Source organism: Anas acuta, chromosome 1 (assembly GCF_963932015.1).
Source record: "Anas acuta chromosome 1, bAnaAcu1.1, whole genome shotgun sequence".
Taxonomy (NCBI): Eukaryota; Metazoa; Chordata; class Aves; order Anseriformes; family Anatidae; genus Anas; species Anas acuta.
Window position 1 is genome coordinate 27,170,273 of NC_088979.1, and position 18,919 is coordinate 27,189,191.

Sequence of the window (18,919 nt, forward strand, 5' to 3'; positions counted from 1 at the left end):
TGGAAAATGCTTAAGGAGACTGGGTGAGGTCTCCAGCCACCCCCAGGGTGGGGAGATGGGTTCTTCTCCCCACCAACCTCTCTTCTGCCTCTCACCAACATAATTTCACTGGAAGCTACGGGTTTAAAATGCTGGCATTTTCTGATTAAAAAAACACGTTGTGTCTCTCCAAACCCTGGCCACTTCCCACCTGTGGGTCTCCTCATCAGGCAATTCAATGCTTTGTGGCCTTGCCGTGCTGTTAGACATGGGTAGTGCCACCTGCACAGCAGACTCATAGCCTGAGGATGAGAGCTGGGATAAAAATATTTGAATATTTGATTGTTATTAAAGAGCTCTCACATCTTATGCTTGCATTGCCCCCCTCCCTGGTTCCTCTCTGACTGGAACATAGCTGCTTTTTTAAGCCATGATTTTAGACAGGTGCCTATAGAATAGTTTTTTTTTGTTTGGTTGGTTTGTTTTGTTTTGTTTGGTTTGTTTTTTTTTTGGTGGGGGAGCAGAGGTAACACCAGAGAAAGCAATATGTCCCAGATCTGTGCTGGGTCACATAGGCTTTGAAGCGGTCTGAGCCCCAGGAGATGCTCCGTACTGCGGCTGGGGAACCTCAGCACCAACACAGCCACAGTGTGGCTCATGGTCAATGGTCACCCTGCAAGACGTGCTGGTATTCTTGTTCTCCTTAACCATTTTCATTACTGTTAAAAAAGCACACCAGCCATAAATCTTTCCTTTTTTTTTCTTTTCTTTTTTTTTTTTTTTTTGTGTGTGTGTGTGTTTTACTTTTTTTTTTTTTTTTTTCCCAAACCCCAGATATAGAGCTGAACTGAACTTGACAGTGTTTTCTTTATGTTCATCATAATCTTGCTACAAACTCACCACACGCTATGCTGGAAATCTGCCTGACAAGTGTTTTTAATTTGAAGGGAAAATACCAGAAGTTATATTGCTTGCAAGTTGACGAATGCTTTTTTTTTTTTTCTTTCTTTTTGCAAAATGCTTTGGTCTCATTTCCAACACCCTCTCCTTGCAGATGGTATCAGCATGAGCAAATCAAGGTATCGCTGGAGTAGGCTGTTCGTGGTTCAGCTAAGTACACTTCTGTCCCTTTGCATGTCTTTTTGTGAAAAGGCATGAATGGTTTATAAATTCAGCACTATCCCAGAATGTTACTCCAGACAAGATTCTGCCATTTTGCCTTCCATAACATATTGTAGCACTTCACACTGCATACCATCTCCTGGCTAGCCAAGATTGCCAAAATTATCTAGGTGCCTCAGTCCTGTGGGAGATTTGAACCCTTGTTCTTCTCGGATCCCCAAAAAGCAGCCTTTGTTCCATCTGTTTTCTCTGTTCACTTCCACACCTGTAAACAGTTCTACAGGGACCTAGGACGTCAAGGGGAGAGAAAAAAAATTGATTTGTCCTAGCAGGATCATTTCCATAGCACCTGTTCACATAACAAAAAGAGAAAAAAGTAAAAGCAAGGAGGGAGTGAAGGCGAAAGAACTTTGAACATATCAAGTAGCAAAATGAAAATACATGGACAAAGTTGGAATGAGCACTTTACTGAAGACCATTTCAGAGAAAAACAGGGAAACATAAACATATGCTTGTATCATCTGCGTTAGGGGCCTACCAAAGAGGAAACACAACTACAGAGGAACTTACAAAGCAAAGCACAGGATTTCTGGTCCTCCTCCTGTTTTAATCTCTTGGCCACAGACCAGAGGAGCACAGTGGTATTCACAATAAATATTCCTTGTAGGTCAATGCCAGCAAGAGGCACAACGTAGGTCTGAGACAAACAGTCTAATTCTGCCCTGCTGGCCTGCCCCCGTACCTGGGGGCAACCACATACCACCTACCCTTACACTCCTGCAACACAATGCAAAGTAAAGGCATAACAGAACACATATACAGTTATATCTCCCATATCTATATTGTATTCAGGCAAAAACAGTCCTTTTGATCAGATTTTGAAAGAGAGCTTCCACCACAGGTCAGGCTGTGTCTGTAGGGCACAACAGAGACTCAGGAGGCAGGGAACATACCACACAAAAATATAGCATCTGCCCCAAATCTGGCAAGGGGTTCTTGAGCTATACACCTGCTGACACACACAATATTCTTTAACATAAAAACTGCCATAGCTTGGTTCAAGTAGTCCAATTGTATATAATAATATAAACTGTTGCTTGTAAAATTCTGTTCAGTAGGTGCTGAAGAAGCTATTTTAACCCAGGAAAGCAGTCTCCTACCTAAGCTTGCTAGTACTGCGCTGTAACGAGTTAAAACAGACTACAGCTTGTTAAAAGGGCTGAGATGAACCAGCAGATATATGTGGGGAGGTTTATGCTAGCACCTACTCCTACAGGGTATGAGTCAGGCCAGCGCTGTTGCTCTTTCACTTTTGTAAGCACTAAACTTTGCAAGCTTTTGAGCTGCTCTGAAATTTCAGGTGCATATCTTTTAACTGACTAACCAGCTAAAATGTCTGCAGGCTGATAAAAATTGCAAAACAAGCTTAAAAACAAAACAAAACAGGTAAGGTAGTAGAAGAAATAAGTTTGTGTGTGTGCGTGTTTTGTTTTGTTTTGTTTTTTAAAAACAAGTAAAACCATAGGATCTAAACCTTGAAAACATGAGGCATCCTACAGATGTATAAAGTTATAAAGACAGTGTGCTAACTTGTCTCATTCTGGGCCTTACCTGTTAGTTGTAATCCAGTCCAGCCTCTTTCTTAATTTGAACCTGTGGGGTTCAGATTACCTAAACTCAGTGGGTACATCACTCCTTTAAGGCAAACAGTTATAAAAACAACCCTTAAAACATTGATCAAAGCATGGTAACATAGGAGAGGAGATGGGACTTCAGGGAAGTTACTGCTTGAAGGAGGCAGGAAGATGAGAGCAGAAGCTTGTGTTTGAGCCTCTTTCTCACCATGGCTAAAGTAACTGTTCTGACTCGTCTGGCTTGTGAGGAAGCTGAGGAGAAGCAGAAAAGTCAGTCCTCATTTTCAAGTTTTTGTATGTTGTTTTACAACCCATTGCAATGCAAACTGCATTCAGCACTTCCTTCTTTTCCATCAGGCTTCTCTTCCATCAGGCAACTGAGTATTGTGAGTAATTTTTATTTAGCTGTTTTTCCTTACTATAATACTGTATTAAGCCATTTTTAATTCCTCTCCATCTACTTTTTTCTAGAATGTGCACAGACATGGAAAAGGTCAGAGCTTAACTTCAGAGCTATGCTTAAAGTTAAAGGGAAGATAATTATACCTACCACCTTATGCATAACATATGTTGAAAAATTGGTGATGTTCAAGGTACCTTTGAGATTTTGAAGCCCCCCCTCCAATCCTTCAGCAAGAAACCAGAGAGCACAGAAGCATGGTCTGCTACAGATCCTTGTCACAACATGACCCATTCCTCCTGTGAGAGGACCAGCACCTCTGTCTTCAACTATCCTGATGGAGGTACTAAACCTGAGGTACAGCAGTCCAGAAAGAAGAGGGAGAAGCAGATCAGGATCAGAAAAGCAGAACAAGGACCACATCATGGTGAGTCCATGACTGAGGGACATGCCCCCAGAAAGGAGACCCAGAGCTGGAATTTCTGTAAGTCCCAAAGGCAGTATAAGTGTACAAAACCAACAAACAACCAAAAAACACAGAAGGCCTGTAAGAAAAGCCAGGACTTTGTGAAGAATTTTTTTCCTACCTACCATTTGTTTCTCTGTACTCAGCCATTTCCAGTTTCGAAGCCTTTGTGCCTTTCTTCCTTCATACATAAAACTTCAAGAAATAATACTTCAAAAAGTCTACATGTCAGACTAAATTCAACACCTCTCCTGGTAAATACATCCCACTGTGCCCCGTAGCTTTCATTGTGAATCAGAAGAGATGACTAATGCCATAACTGCTTATTAAAAAGAAAATTAATCATTTCTTTGTGAGTTAAACTCTTAAAATTTTTTTAACACTTTAAAACCGAGGAAAATTAGTTTTGATGAGATACAGCAGTGGCACTTGGTTTTTGTAGATGTAAAAGAGCATTTTGTTCTCAGCAGCTATTGCTGATTTTTCTTTTTGCTTGACAGATGAGCTTATCAAGTGTCACTGACATTTTTGCAGTACTGTGTTAAAATATGCTTCATTTGCTACTCATCTGAAAACTTAAGATGTGTGTTGTTCAGAAGGCACTAAAGGATTGATCCAATAAATCATGTGGGCTGGAAATGCTTCAGTTTCCTAGAGACCCCTTGGCTTCACTCTCAGTGCCTACACCAAGAGTAGCAGATAAGTTGATGAATAGAGATCTTTCCCAGGCAGTGGGAAGTGATGATTTGAACCTCCTCACACTGGTCCAGGATATCTTTTGCAACACGTGGTGAAAAGCAGTTACACACTTTGTTCACTCTATAAGGCAGCCTAAGGAGGTGATTAGATATTTGATGCTTTTCTGGGCAAGAGTACACTTGAACAAGGAAGAGGGCTGCATCCATTGATTATCTTTTGCATCTATAAGCACTTCCTTTTCTCTTCAAATTCTTCTCCCTCACCCTCAAAAAAATACCAGGTCTTCGAAACAATATTGTAACAGGGGCCTAAAACAATAATATGTGACTAGCAAAATAAGATTTACCAGTAGGTGTTCACAGAAAAATATAGGATGGAAGAGACCTCTGCAACCACCTCATCCAGCCCTTTTCTCCTTTGAGGACCAACTTCAAAGTTAGATCAGAATCTGGAAGGTCTTGTCCTGTCAAGATGTGATTATATCCAAGGATGAAGATTTCCCCAGCCTCTCTGTGCAACCTGCTTCAGAATGACCACACACACAAAACTGTACACAGTTCCACAGGAGTGCCTAATAGAAAGGAGAATCACTTTCCTGGACCATCTGGCTTTTGCTGATGCAGCTCAGGATCCTGCTGGCCTTCTTCACCCAAACTTGTTGTCCACAGACTGCCAGGTTAATGTCTACAGAGCTGCTTTTCAGCCAGTTTGTCCCCAGCTTATACCAGTGCATGGGGTTATTCCACCTTTGCACATGCTGTTGTTGAATTTCATGAGGTTTCTGTCAGCTTGTTTCATCAGCTTGCTATGATCCTGCTTAATGGAAACCCTACTTTCTAGTTCTCCCTCCAGATTGGTGTCATTGGTGTACTTGCTGCAGGTTCATTCTGTATCATCACACTTGACATCAATAAAGATATTAAACACTATCAGCCCCCCTTTATTAAGCCCTAAGCAATGCCGTTCATGACTGGCCACCAGTTCAAGACAAGGATGCTCACTCTTTCAGTGGGGGCAGTTCAGCCAAATTTTTTCACCAACTTTGTAGTCCATACACACAGTCCAGATCTTCCCAGTCTGACCACAACAGTGCTATAGGAAACTGTGTCAAAAGCTTCAGCTTCACTAAAGCCTTGATAATGCTGTGCTCTTGCTTTCTGAGCCAGTCATCTCATGAAAGAACACAATCATCCTGGTCAGGCATGATTTGCTCTTGGTAAATTAATGCTGGATATCCTCTGTCATCTCTTTCTCCTTCATGTTCCCAGACTTGCCTTCCAATAAGGATGTGCTCCCCTTTCTGAGGAGGGAAAGTGGAGAGTGAGATGCTGGTTTCTTCCCCTGATAACCCATGTTGGAATGTGAGGGAATGTCACAAAGCTGCACCAGGGGAGGTTCAGACTGAACATTAGGAAAAAACTCTTTCCTGTGAGGGTGGTCAAACACTGGAACAGGCTTCCTAGCAAGGTGGTTGACGCCCCATGCCCATCACTGTTCAAGAGGCACTTGGACTATACCCTTCATAATATGCTTTAACTTTCAGATCGACCTGAAGCGGTCAGGTGGTTGGACTAGATGATCTCTGAAGGTTCCTTCCAACTGAGCTGTTCCCTTCCCTTCCCTTCCCTTCCCTTCCCTTCCCTTCCCTTCCCTTCCCTTCCCTTCCCTTCCCTTCCCTTCCCTTCCCTTCCCTTCCCTTCCCTTCCCTTCCCTTCCCTTCCCTTCCCTTCCCTTCCCCTTCCCCTTCCCCTTCCCCTTCCCCTTCCCCTTCCCCTTCCCCTTATGTTGGGAAGATTCTGGTCAATAATCAATTGATTAGTCTGTTACTCATTCCATAGCAAAGCTTAATGCTCTCAAAGCCCTCCTCTGTATATCATTAAAGCCTCCTCTACTCACTTTCTCTCTCTACCCTTCCTACAGAACTTGTATCTGTCCATGGCACCAGCAGGCAGGCAAGATCTTCCCTTGCATTTTGCGATGCCAATGGCATTTTTAGTTTCCTCTTTACTGTCCCATATTTTGTCTTTTGCTATTTAAAAACATAAAATTAAAAAAAAAAAAAAAAGACTGTCTCTGCAATTACTTATGGAAATGCAAAATTTGTAAAAAATAGAGGATTTTTAACATGAAAATGCCCCTAGGAATGATCATATTTTTTCCTCAGCCTATTTTAGAGAACACTTTTGCTTTTGCAAAGACTCTAGCTTTTCAAGACAGCTATTTCTGCTACGGCTAAGAGATAAGAGTCTCATCAAGTTATACTGTAAGCCCTTTAAATACACATAAGTAAGAAACACTAAAAAATTGTGATGAGGATACTATAAGCTACTGAACATTTCTACTTCTTTCCCTCTTAGCAGCAGATGCAAGCTTGAGGAAACAACATTCACAGGGTGATATTTAGTTCCAGAGGTTATATTTGTAGTTTCTATTATGAGATTAAAGCACATGAGCTACTTTGCCCTCCAGTACTGGTTTTCACGGGCTTTGCAGAATTTGAAGACTTTTAACTGCTGGAAAATAGTCTTAATATATCACATCTATGCCAGTAAATGTATCCTTTCATTGCAAAGATTTGGCCATTAAGTTTCTTTACTTTACAGAGATTGATGAGATTTACCTTACACTTAGGGCTATGCAAATAATTGATTTTTCTGTTCAGCAGAACACAGCAAAAGCCAAAACCAATATTTTGGGGATTTTCTTGCCAAAATGAAAAATAATAATAATAATTTTCTGGTTGAAAGGAACATTGAGATCAACCAGAAACTAAATGTTTCATTTTGTTTTATTTTTAATAAAAACAAAAGAAAAGTAAGGGATAGAGTCACAAAATCAGCATAGAGGATATTTTCCATTTCTACCTGGTTTCTTAGTGGTTGGCAGATCACAGAATCATTTGGAAGGGTCCTCGGAAGAGCATCTAGTCTAAACCCTCTGCTCACAGCAGTGCCAACAAGAGCAGTTTAATTTGCAAAACTGGTTCCATCTGTGACCACACTTTTCACAGGATCTGGATGAGAACAATCCCTTTCTTCTCAAGTTTCTTCTCATGTGCTTGCAATGTCACTTCAGTTGCACCAAGCCTGAGTGGCTGCAGGAAGGCTAAGCTGGCAGTGAAACACACTTCTGACACAGGGACTAGGATATAGGTTGTTATACTAGTTAATGAGGTGACCAATCCTCTCCTAAAAATGTTTTGTATTACAGAACAATAGAAAAAGTCTTAGCTATTCTGCTGCTTAACACTCTTGCTGCAAAGAGAAGAAGATAACAGTGCAGCGATCAGAGAAGATGAAGCAGTTCCCACACTACTGAAGAAGCTTACATAAAGCAGGCTATTCATGTCTTGTACAAAGCATAAGATGTTACTTTGATTTATGTTGCTGTATGGTTCTGATTTCCCACAGTGAGATTCTTTAAGATGAAGACCATACTCTTGAGTCTCAGGGTCTGATCCTGCTATGTTTACTTCCCCCTTACTCCCAGGCAATCGAAGGGTAACTCTATGTTGGAAGAGGCTACACAGGCAAGGAGGCTCATGCTCCTGCAAATGCCAGACCAGGCACTGCTGTACATTTGTAGCCAGCTCTGGATTTAAGGCTGTCTCTAAATGGGAGCCTCAGAGTCCAGGGCACCCCAAAGATACAGTGCTTTGCATCTCTCAATATCACAAGCTTGGCCTGAGGTGTACTGTGGGACAAAGATTTGACCTTGGTCACTCTGAGGACAACCTAATACAGATCAGAAGCAGGGTGAAGTAAGCACAACCTCAGCTTCCACCCTGCTAAGCAGCATGTTTGGCTGCTCATTTGGTGCACCCTGCCTTCTGCCTGTCCCTAGAGAGACACCAAGCATGTCTTAGGGGTATGACATGGCATTTGGTTTCTCATCCTGCTCAGTATGTTTAGCTCTGATGCTGGCAAAAATGACACTGTGAAGAGTCTACAGGTAGTGTGAACCTCATGAGGTTCAATAAGACCAGCGGCAAGCCCCTGCATCTGGGCCGGGGCAATCCCAAGCACAAATACAGTCTGGGTGGAAGATGGATTGAGAGCAGAGCAACCCTGAGGAGAAGGACCTGGGGGTGTTGGTCGACAAGAAGCTCAACAACATGTGCTTGCAGCCTAGAAAGACAAATATATCCTGGGCTGTATCAAAAGCAGTGTGGCCAACAGGTGGTTCTCCCCCTCTACACTGCTCTCATGAGACCCCACCTGGAGCCCTGCCATCAGCTCTGGGTCCCCAGCACAAGAAGGACATAGAAGTATTAGACCGAGTCCAGATGAGGGCCACAAAGATGATCAGAGGGCTGGAGCACCATTCATGTGAAGACAGGCTGAGGGAGTTGGAGTTTTTCAGCCTGCAGAAGAGAAGGCTCTGGGGAGACCTTACAGCGGCCTTCCAATACCTAAAGGGGCCTACAGGAAAGCTGGGGAGGGACTCTTTGTCAGAGAGTGGAGTGAGAAGAATAGGGGTAATGGCTTTAAACTAAAAGAGTGAAGGTTTAGATGAGATATAAGGAGGGAATTTGATGAAGGGCAGCTCCTCTGCAAATCCACATCCAGCTTCCTCCCATGCCACAGTCATAGCAATGCTTTCATGGTATCCAAAATTTCTGTGGCATGTGGTGAATAGGAGATCTGCTTTCCTATTTAATTTTGAGTTATAGCTGAAGAGTGTAAGACTAGTAGTTTTGTAGTATAAAATAGCTCTGCATTGTTCTCCTTTAAAACCAGGAATTTTGCCCACAGCCTCAAATTTGAGGCTTTATTTAATCAAGGCGTTATGCACACACCTGGTAATGCATCCTCACTGCTGATACGGTGGCATGGGGGCAGCGAGAACGAAATGACTCCTCCGACACCACCTTTCAGTAAGTCATTAGCAGGACACATACAGCAGTCTCGCACCTGTGATGCTGAGACCTAGACATTAAACCACTTGTTGCCAGAATTTTTGGGCTCTATTTTAAGCAGGACTGTAATATGGTTTATAAACATTGCTGCAGACTTGAATATTTTGACTATTTAAAGCCGGTTTACCAAAACAGAAAGAAATTATTAAAATTGGTTGCAAGTTCTGCTGCTAAGTGATTCAGAAACTGTTGGACTCTACAAAATTAGTCATTTATTAAAAGGTGCAAGAATCATTTCTTAACCTATTAATGAATGCACTCTACTGTAAAGCGTGACTAACTTCCCATAAAAAGAGATCAAATTTGTGGGTGCACATAGTCACTTTGTTACCTTTCTACCATAATTTGGTCTGTTTCTGCGCTGTGCATGGGCACATCCAGGAACTCAATGCGCAGGTGCTCGAAGGCGTTTGGTGAGGGCTGACAGACTCGCTCCTTGAAGGGAAACCTTTTCTCGGAAAGTCTCACTCTGTGCTTATTTGGAAGATAGGAAAAGCAACAGCAGGCTCTCTCATCTGGTTCACCAAGCCTAGACCTGTTCCCAGTCAAGCTGTTAATCTCAGCCTCTTTTTAACTCTTGTGGCTTTTCTGACCCAGCCTTAATTTTATATTTAGGCCATTTTCTTGTAATGAGTCACAGCTGTGACTGTCATTTTAGTACAGTGAAATGTGTCGACAAGACCAAGAATAGCAGCTGTCTGTCAGACCTGCACCTAACATGTTAATGGAGATACCAAACATTGGAAACAGAACCAAAGCCAGTGAAATGGAGACTGCAGCTCTACAGTGAAAGTCGTCTTTTAAACAGCGTGTGTATTTTTTTTCTCCCCTAAAATGAAAGTAGAGGATTAAAAAATGAATTTCACTGGGGTTTATCCTGCCCAGATCAACCTTGGAAATAGCTGGGATAAACCCTCTGCTGGGAGGAGTGGAAGAGTTAGGGTTATTTCTACCTCATTAGGATCTCCTTACCAAAGTATCCTTGTTGATACAAGCTAAGAACTTGTCCCTTCCAGCTTCACTGTATGGGAGTGTAGCATGAGATTTGAGAGGAGGTTGGCCCAGCTTGTCTTCTGCACCCCTTGAGGTACCACAGCTGCCTCTGTTCTGGGCAATAAAACTTCCCAAACACAGAAACTTTCACTTCTGCAGGAGCTGCTCGGTTTTGAGATGTGGTCAGTGATGCAAAGGCCAGCTCACGCCCAGTTGTACTGGGGTCTCTCAAGGATCAGTATTGCTTCCTCATGACTTTAGTAACAACCTGGGTGATGGGACAGGGTGCACTCTTAGCAAGTTTGTGAACACCAAACATTCAACACTGTTTCAATGGCTGGGCTACCATTTGAAGGAACCTGGACAGGCTGGATAAACAGACTGACAGAAACCTCACGAAGTTCAATAAGAGGAAGTCTTGCATCTGAGATGGAGCCAGGACAGTCGGGGGGCTGCTTGTATGGGAAACAAATTGCATAAGAGGATCTGGTGTGCAACAAGGCCAACAGGACCTTGACCATAGCTAGGTAAGTCCATGAAAGGGACTCTTCCTCCTGCTTGGCATCTGGCGCACTTGGTGTCTAAGCTCAGACAAGGGGCAGAGAGCAGGAATTTTCTTGGTTAGGCTGCTTGAGGAACCCACCTAATGAGTGCATATCTATTTTGTGTTAAGATCAGTGCAATACAACTGGCAATGTCAGAGACCTCCAGGTCTTCAGAAGAAGGCTAATGTTGTGTTGGTGTTGTTTACCCTGCTATCATCAGTGAGTTTCCACTGTTTTGTCTGGAAGGGAAAAAGGCTAGCTTGTGGCTTTCTCGTCACAGACTGAAGGGTTCTTGAGGGTTTTAAGGAAAACTACCATTGTTGAGGTGATGTTACCTCATCAACAGCTGGACCGAGATGCTGCAGAGGCTGATGTGAAATCCATCTCTTTAGCTATAGGTGGAAGTGACCCAGAAAATGAGGAACCGTTTTTATTCCTACAAGAGAACCTGAGACTTCTAGGCATCACTGCTCTTACCCACCTGCAAGTAGTTTGGATCTGACCTGTTGCTCTGCTGCCATGTGCCTGGTGGCACTCAGTCCCATGTGATTTGGATGTGCCACTTTTAAGTGTAGAAGCTGTTGGTTAGTGCATGTCTGCAGGCAACTGGGGAGCAGCGCCCAGTGCCATCCTGCACTGATGTGTGTAACACTGCCTCTCCTGATCAGCCAGATTCACCCCTGAGAAGCTGCGCTCCTCTCCACTCTCCCAGGAGTGACATAAAATGTGAAACAAAAATTGAAGAAAGAAAACACAAGAAGAGGCGGCGGGTCTGGCATTGACTTTGGAGGAAGGAGACCTTGGTCCAAGGTCATTCCCCTGTTCTAGTCAATGAGAAATAATTCAAGGAGCAATCCTTGCCATTGATCTTTTATTATCATCTATCTCTGGGCTAGTGTTTAGCAACTTCAAACAGCCCTCTAAGCGTTTGGCTATTTTGGAGATTTGACCAACTCTCCCAAGCACTGTGTACGGTCTATACATCTCACACAAGTTTATGGATTACACTTTGAACCTGAAGTCTTAAAGCTGGACATCATGGCACCCTCATTGCTCAGCTGTACAAATCTTTATTTGGATCTACTAATCAGTTTCTGTGTATGGAAAACTTTTATCATGGCCACAAAGTTTTCCATGGCTTTGAGCACTAGTATGTAGTAGTAGTAATAGGATGCTGATGCTGATGACAAATGATGATTAAGTGAGCCCTCTGTGTTTGTCAGGGAAATTTCAAATGCCTTGACAAATCTTATTTCCTTAACTCAACATAACCCATAGTAAGTCAGTAGGTTGGGAGGAATTAAGCACAAACAAATACGAATCTTCATTAGCCTGGTTGAGTCACTAGTGTTTCAACAAAGTTCGAAAGGCTACAGGTCCCCTGAGGCACAGAACCAGAGAAGCTAGCTAAAGCACTTCCTCCAGCATTCAGACTGGTGCTCAAGTGGTTCAGACTACAAGATGTTAGACCGGGGTTCCTAATTTTTTCTTCCTGGAGGGCTGTTTAATGAGCCAAACATCAGGCTGGGGCCAGATAACAAACCTCATGTGGAATGTAATTCCCTTCTGATTAAGAGTGTAATAAAATGTGCTTTATGAATTGAATTTGAAGTAGAATACAGCAGTATTTAAAGTAGAATACAGCAGTATTTTTCTGTGTTCATGTGAGGCATATGCAAATGACATCCTTGCCAATACAGCCTATATTCAAAACCCACCTCAGCACGAAGAGCTGAGCAAAGGTAGTACATGGTGCAGCTCTGCACATGCCACCCTTAAAGGAGGTTCAAACTGATCCCAGTGACACAGTGTGTCTGGAACAGACCTTGAAGCAGTCTATTAGTGCTACATAGGGAAACAGGAGGGCTTGGTGCTACACAGGGAAACAGGAGGGCTTGGAAGCCCCATTATTGCCTGTTCCGGGAGCCTGAGTTCATCAGTTTCATACAACATTGTGGAGTTTTGTGGTAAAAATAAATAAATAAATAAATAAATAAATAAATAAATAAATAAATAAGTCATACACTAATTTATGCTGTGCCCTTTAAAAAAGAAAAATACCAGCAATAATTACTGTTATGCTGCTCTTGACCATACAGAGAAGTGGTGTAACAGCTTTAAGGACACATTCCCTCTAGTTCTGATGACATGGAAGTCTATTCCATCCTAGATAGTACTATACAAGCATGATGGATCTGCTTAACAGATTCAGAGAGTTTAAAACTCAGGGGAAATTCAAGCCCTCTTCTGAAACAACCCACAGTGTTGCATCCCATCACCCTTAGCTGAGTTCAATAACTTGGGTCTGGCTGAAAGCTTATTTTTCAGAACAGTATCCAGCGATGGCAAACCCATCACTGCTTTATGTAGCTGGTTCCACTGAATAACCATATTTCTGATTTTAAATCTTGGCTTTTTTCTGATTTGAAGTCCTCTGATTTCTGCAGCTGGACGTTGGCCTGAGCTCTCAACTAGACAAATCTTTTTTGCTCGATGCTACGCTGTCCCAGGAGGCAGTGGTACCCATTATGGTACTTCTCCTATAACAGGCTCATATTGAAGCCTTGTTTTGGATAATTAGACCTAACTCTTTAAGGTTTCCCCTCCAAGGCATTTTCTCCAGACTACAAATCATTTTTATGGCTCTCTTTGTGACCTTGGACACAAACACTGCGCGCCAGGGAACCTCTGAAGCGCGCGGGCAGAACCCGTGAGCGTGACTCTGCCTCAGATGCTTCTGTGAGAGATAAGAGTGTTGGGATGAAAAAGGGATCTGTTTCCCAGGAATGGTGAGAGTTTCCTTGAGAGGCAAGTTTCAAAGCAATGTCTGACAGATGCCCGCTCCAAACTGGCATTAGGGAGAGCTGCCTGTATCTGAAATACTTAAAGTATTTCCAATTCAGTCCAGGACATTTCCAATTCACTATGTAAAGATTTAAATCAGGCAACACAGGCACAAACTAAGTAAGAAGTGAACTTGGATTTATGAGCTTGCATTCACAACCACCACAGTCAACCAATTGTACCACGTGTCCGTAAATAACAGGCAATGTTGAGATCACATTCTCCTATTATTAGAAATGTAATAGTCATATCTTGTTTAAAAACCTGTTTTTAAATCTGTTGCCACCTGGAAAACTAGACTAAACAGATCAAGAGTTAAGGTTATCTACAAATACTCTGGGCAGAAACATAATTAGGGCTGTAATTAGGATTATCGTTTAGTAGGCAATGTAGACAAGCCTGAGAAGATAAGCCACTATCAGCTGCTGTTGAGGGCTAAAGTGATTATTAAGCTCGTAAGTTTGGGCCATGTGTTTTCCTGGCAATGTGGAAATAATCTTGAACAGCTTCCAAAAACCCCCGGCAGGACTGCAGGCTGTTTCTCCTAAAAAGCATTCCCAGTGTGGCAGCACCAGCAGGCAGGTAAGGTGCTCGCATCTGCCAGCTCTTGCTTGCAGCTCTCCAGCACCAGGTTGGTGGAGTGTGGAGGCTGCAAAGCTGACTGTAAAGCTGCTTGCTGAGCAGGCTCCCTCCAGTCCCTCCTGGTATGCCCACCCGTGGTCCATGCTTTCCATCTGTATGGATTCACTCCCACTACTGGGATGTGCAGCACCCAGCGCCACTGCACATCACCAGGCTGAAGGCTCCTCTCTGCAATAAGAAGGAAATCCAAGCTAGGATAAATAGCAAACACATTTTTATAGCAAACCATGCTAAATAGGCAAAGCCTTTAAATGAATGTGCTGCAGGATGTGTAACTGTTGGACCAAGAGCTTTTTGTGCCCCTGCAGCATGTGGCTGGTGGACACGGAGGAGCCCCACTCGGAGCTTGTAAGGTGGCAGGGGAGGGCAGCCAGCTCTGCAGCACCACGTGTCCTTCCCCTCTGCTTCCTCTCATCTCTGCTCCCTCTCATCCTCACCTTGCCTGGAGCTACATTCCCCAACTCTCCCAGGCCCTTACCATCCCGAACCTATTGCTGTGACCTCCTGCCACATGGAAACCCATCTGGGATCAGGCACCGGGGCAGCCACTGGGACCTGCATGTTTCCCTGGCTCACTCCACTCCCAGGCACCACTGGAGAACAAGTGGCACCTCACCTGCAATGCAATGTCTGCATGGCACTGGGGACCAGTAACAAACCAGTAACAAACCAGTAGCAGTCCCCTGATCATCTGATGTCACTGATATTTATTTATTTTTTTTTCAATTTGATGAGCTGCTTAGTCAGAAACCATAATTTTGTTTCCAGAAACAGAAAGAAATTGAGTCAGCACTTGCTTTCCTCTAGATAACTGATCTTTTTCTTCCCCTCCGGTTTCTCAATGGATCTGTTTTTATCTGTGTGGTGTTTACTTTCCAGGACACTTTGCCATGTTTGCAGCTCCATTTTTATTTATTTTTATTTTTTTATTTTTTTAACCTCAAGCTTCTCCACAAAATACACAGAGCTCCCTGCTGGTCCCTGTTGTTGGGTGGGTAAATCGACTCTTGAGGCAGAAGGGATGGCACTCCTCATGCTTTTTCTTTTCTTGACTCTGTTCTGACATTTTATCTTCCTCCATGTTACTTGAACAGGAAACTATAGGGGTAGTCACAAACTTCTCCCTGGCTTGCATCCTTCAGCTTCACTATTTTTAAAATGTCAGTTGTTTTCAAACATGTGGCTCTACACATACAGGACAAAACGAAGATGGCAGAACTTCTCTTATTACAAATTCCATCGTATATAAAAAGCCCAAATGCTGTTCCCTTACTCAGACCTAGCCAATGAACTCAATTTATAGTAACTATAATTCCAAAAGATCCTCAGATACCTCACAGTGGTTTTTCAGCATGAATAGGTTTTACAGCTGGGCAAGGTCTTACATTACAGAGAAATTTATGCTTAAACATCTGCTCTTAAATGTCCTTCAGCTAGTCGACATGGTTACAAATCCACCCACAGAACCTCCTGGAAGTTATAAAAAAACTACTACTGAGGCTTAACATGCTAAAGTATTTGTTATTTCACCATCAGTCTGGATAGCAGGAAGGAAGATGTCAGGAAACTTTAGATTCATGTCAGACCTTTCAATTTCTGGTTATTTCATAGTGGTAGGGAAAAACTCTCTCCTTTTTTTTTTCCTTTTTTTTTTTTTTTCTCCACAGCCTGTGAAATGTGCTCAGGAGCTGAACTAATTCAGCATTGTTGTGAATACACAGCTTTACATGTCCTAACAGGTAGGAAAGCAGTGGCTACTCAGTTATTTATGCTTGCCCTAAAACTTTTGATAAGGATTTGATGAAGCACATTGCAGCAGGCTGACTTTGCACACATAATAAAAACTCATCTTTGACATGTGAATTTCAAAGCTGAGAGCTGAAACCTACAAATGCCTGTATATATGCTTCACTTTGCTACCATGAGTAGTGCCTTATTCAAGATAATAGGGTAAGCAAGTCTGTAAGTATTGTTGCATTACTGAATTACTATACTGAATTACTAAATAGTTTCCCTTGCTCAACATTGCTTCTCAAAAAAATAAAATAAAATAAAAAATAAAAATATAAAAAACAAACAAACAAACATGGAGAGTCACCTCCAAGTAGACCAGCCTGACTTAGTATGTTTGCCCACTTGAATTCAGATTTATGGGGCCATTCTCCATGGAGCAGGTCTTGTCAGGGGAGTTCCCAGCCTAATGGCCAGATTTGTTACTTAATTTAGTGGTATTGATATTGACCTCCATGCCGTTGTATCTCAGCATCTACACTGTTGTTCTTCCCAGTAAGATAGGTGTTGAGATATATTTACTTTTACTCTTACAGATTTCCAGCATTAATATAATACAAACAACAGTGTTAAAATTATGTCAAAACAGTCATACCTGTTATCATGGAATTACGTACATTTTGTTATAGTAATTGAATGTATACAAATACAAATACATTGAAAAACAAAACAAAAACAAAACAGTCTTTCAACTGAAAATGAAAATGTAAACTTCTTTAGGTTGGCCTCATTTGGGTTCTGTAAATGCTCAAAATATTTTTTATTTACTATGCCACAACCTTTTTTTTTTCTTTTTTTTTTCTCCCCGCCGCTGCATCTGAACCTGAATAGCTCTTTTTACAATGCTGTTATGGAGTTCCTGCATCTTCATCAGAGCCAGATTTAACATCATGGTTTCTTTGAGCATTTTATACAGTGGTTTTCTTCTTTAATCAGCTCATTCAATGTTGAAATAAAGCTAGCACCTCCCCTGGGCTAGACATTCAAAAGGGTAGACTGGTGGTGCTCCAGATGGAGTTATGCCAACTGACGCCAAGTGAGGACAGCTTTTAGAACCTAAAATCTCTGTAATAAAAGACTGGAGCCCCATATCACACTGATTAAAGCCATTTGGATTATTCCCATTAACTTTAGCAGTATATATATTAAGATGTGTTTTGTTTTCTTTTTTTTCTTCTCTTTTCCAGCAAAACTATCTTCTTTGATCCACACTGTGGCTCTCTTATATGTGACGAAGAGCTGTGTTACACATTCTCCCCTATTTTTCATTTGGGTCTTTTGTAGGCTTTTGCCACACTGGTGTGTGGGGCTCCTGTGGCTGGTACAAGTGAGGAATTGGCAGAAGATACTACAATGTGGATTTAAAAATAAAAATAAAATAAAAGAAAGAAAGAAGTGATGTGTGTTGGGAGAAAGAATTTCTATGTTAAATACTTGTTAATTACTCAGTGTTTTGCCAAGATGCAAAAATAAATGTCATTGCCTGGAAATAATGGATGTCCATTTATTCTTTCAAAAATTATTTGGTATTTGTTAACAAAAAATTACTATATATAATCTAAACACATCAACATACCCAGCTCTGAGAGAGTCTAGGTGGTAGTTATAAAGCCTAAAAGGAGTCACTGACCTTCTAAACAAGCCTTAAATCAATGTCTAAACCTGTGCTGAGTTCAGGGATGTAAAATCATACTGTAGAAGAGCAAAATTAGAGCCTAAATGCTATGCTAGGCTGAGTTCAGTCTAATCAAATTCATTTAACCCCATTATTTTCTTCCTCATGTATCACAGATGAACACAATGGAGCCCTCTTGGCAGGAGGCCAGCCTGAAGCCGTCTATTACCCTCCATGCTGAAGTTCTGACAAGGAGAACAAGGCAGCTGTCCTTACAGTAATTGATATTAATGACTGAGGTTAGAGCCCATAGAGACAGCTCGGGACTTAAAAACAGACAAAGAGAAACCCCAGCCCAGCTCCCTGGCAATAGTAGTCTAGAGTAGTCTGATGTAGTATAGAGACAGCCCGGTGAAATTGGAGCAGAACTGTACTGTTCTATCCTTTCGTTTGTTTGTCTTGGAAATGATGTGGATGGGATATCAACATGCATTAAATAAGAAAAAGAATTACGGTTCAAATTGGCAGTAGAATTAGGATCTTTATTTCTCATTTTTTTCTGATGTGTCCTGCATTCACCTTTGGATGGGCTGGAAAAAGCAGGGGTGAGGCTGGCCACCCACTCATGGGGCTTATCCTCCATGGCATGGGAATAACAGTGTCCAGGGGGCCACATCGCAGCACAGTGGTCCTCATGGGCTCAGCCCCAGCTGTTTCTCAGCAAGTCCCAGCCTGAGCCTAGGTCCTGCCCCAAACTCTATTCCCAGGCTTCTTACTAAATGCCTGCTAAGGTCATTTTCAGTGGTTTGTGGAAGTTGTGCTAATTTCTTCAGATGCCTGCAGATTTCACACATTTTTGTGCATTTGTGTAATGCTGAAAATTAGCTTTTGCTTTCAAATTTGCTAGAGATATTTTAACCAGCAGAACCAGTGATTTGCATTGGTGAAAGCTGAAGTGATTGTACATACTTAGTTTGACTTTTAACAGGCTCTGATTATTTGCTTTCAGCTTTACCTGTTGAACACAGAAGTAGGGTATCCATTAAAATGAAAAGCCCTTCTCCTATGAAAGATGTGATCACATTAAAAGTGGCTCAAGGCTGAAATAAAAGGGTGTAGAGACAGCCTTCATGGTACAAGAGACAGCTTTTATATCCAGGGACAAGATTTTTTGAAGCATTTCTTGATATAGTTTTTGACAGTTTGGGGCTTTTAACTCCTGAATGGAAAAGAGGTCAAGGGGACAACTGGATATGACAGTCCTCTGTCAT

The 18,919-nt window shown here is 42.2% G+C and overlaps 1 long non-coding RNA gene across 1 annotated transcript; it reads right to left on the reverse strand.

Moving 5' to 3' along the window:
- Nucleotides 1-473: 473 nt before the first annotated feature.
- Nucleotides 474-3,498, reverse strand: LOC137852207 (uncharacterized). The gene is made up of 3 exons (XR_011093720.1): nt 3,286-3,498; nt 2,713-2,754; nt 474-1,388 (listed from the first exon to the last, which is right to left on the reverse strand). It is a non-coding gene; the product is annotated as an uncharacterized lncRNA (long non-coding RNA).
- Nucleotides 3,499-18,919: the final 15,421 nt, after the last annotated feature.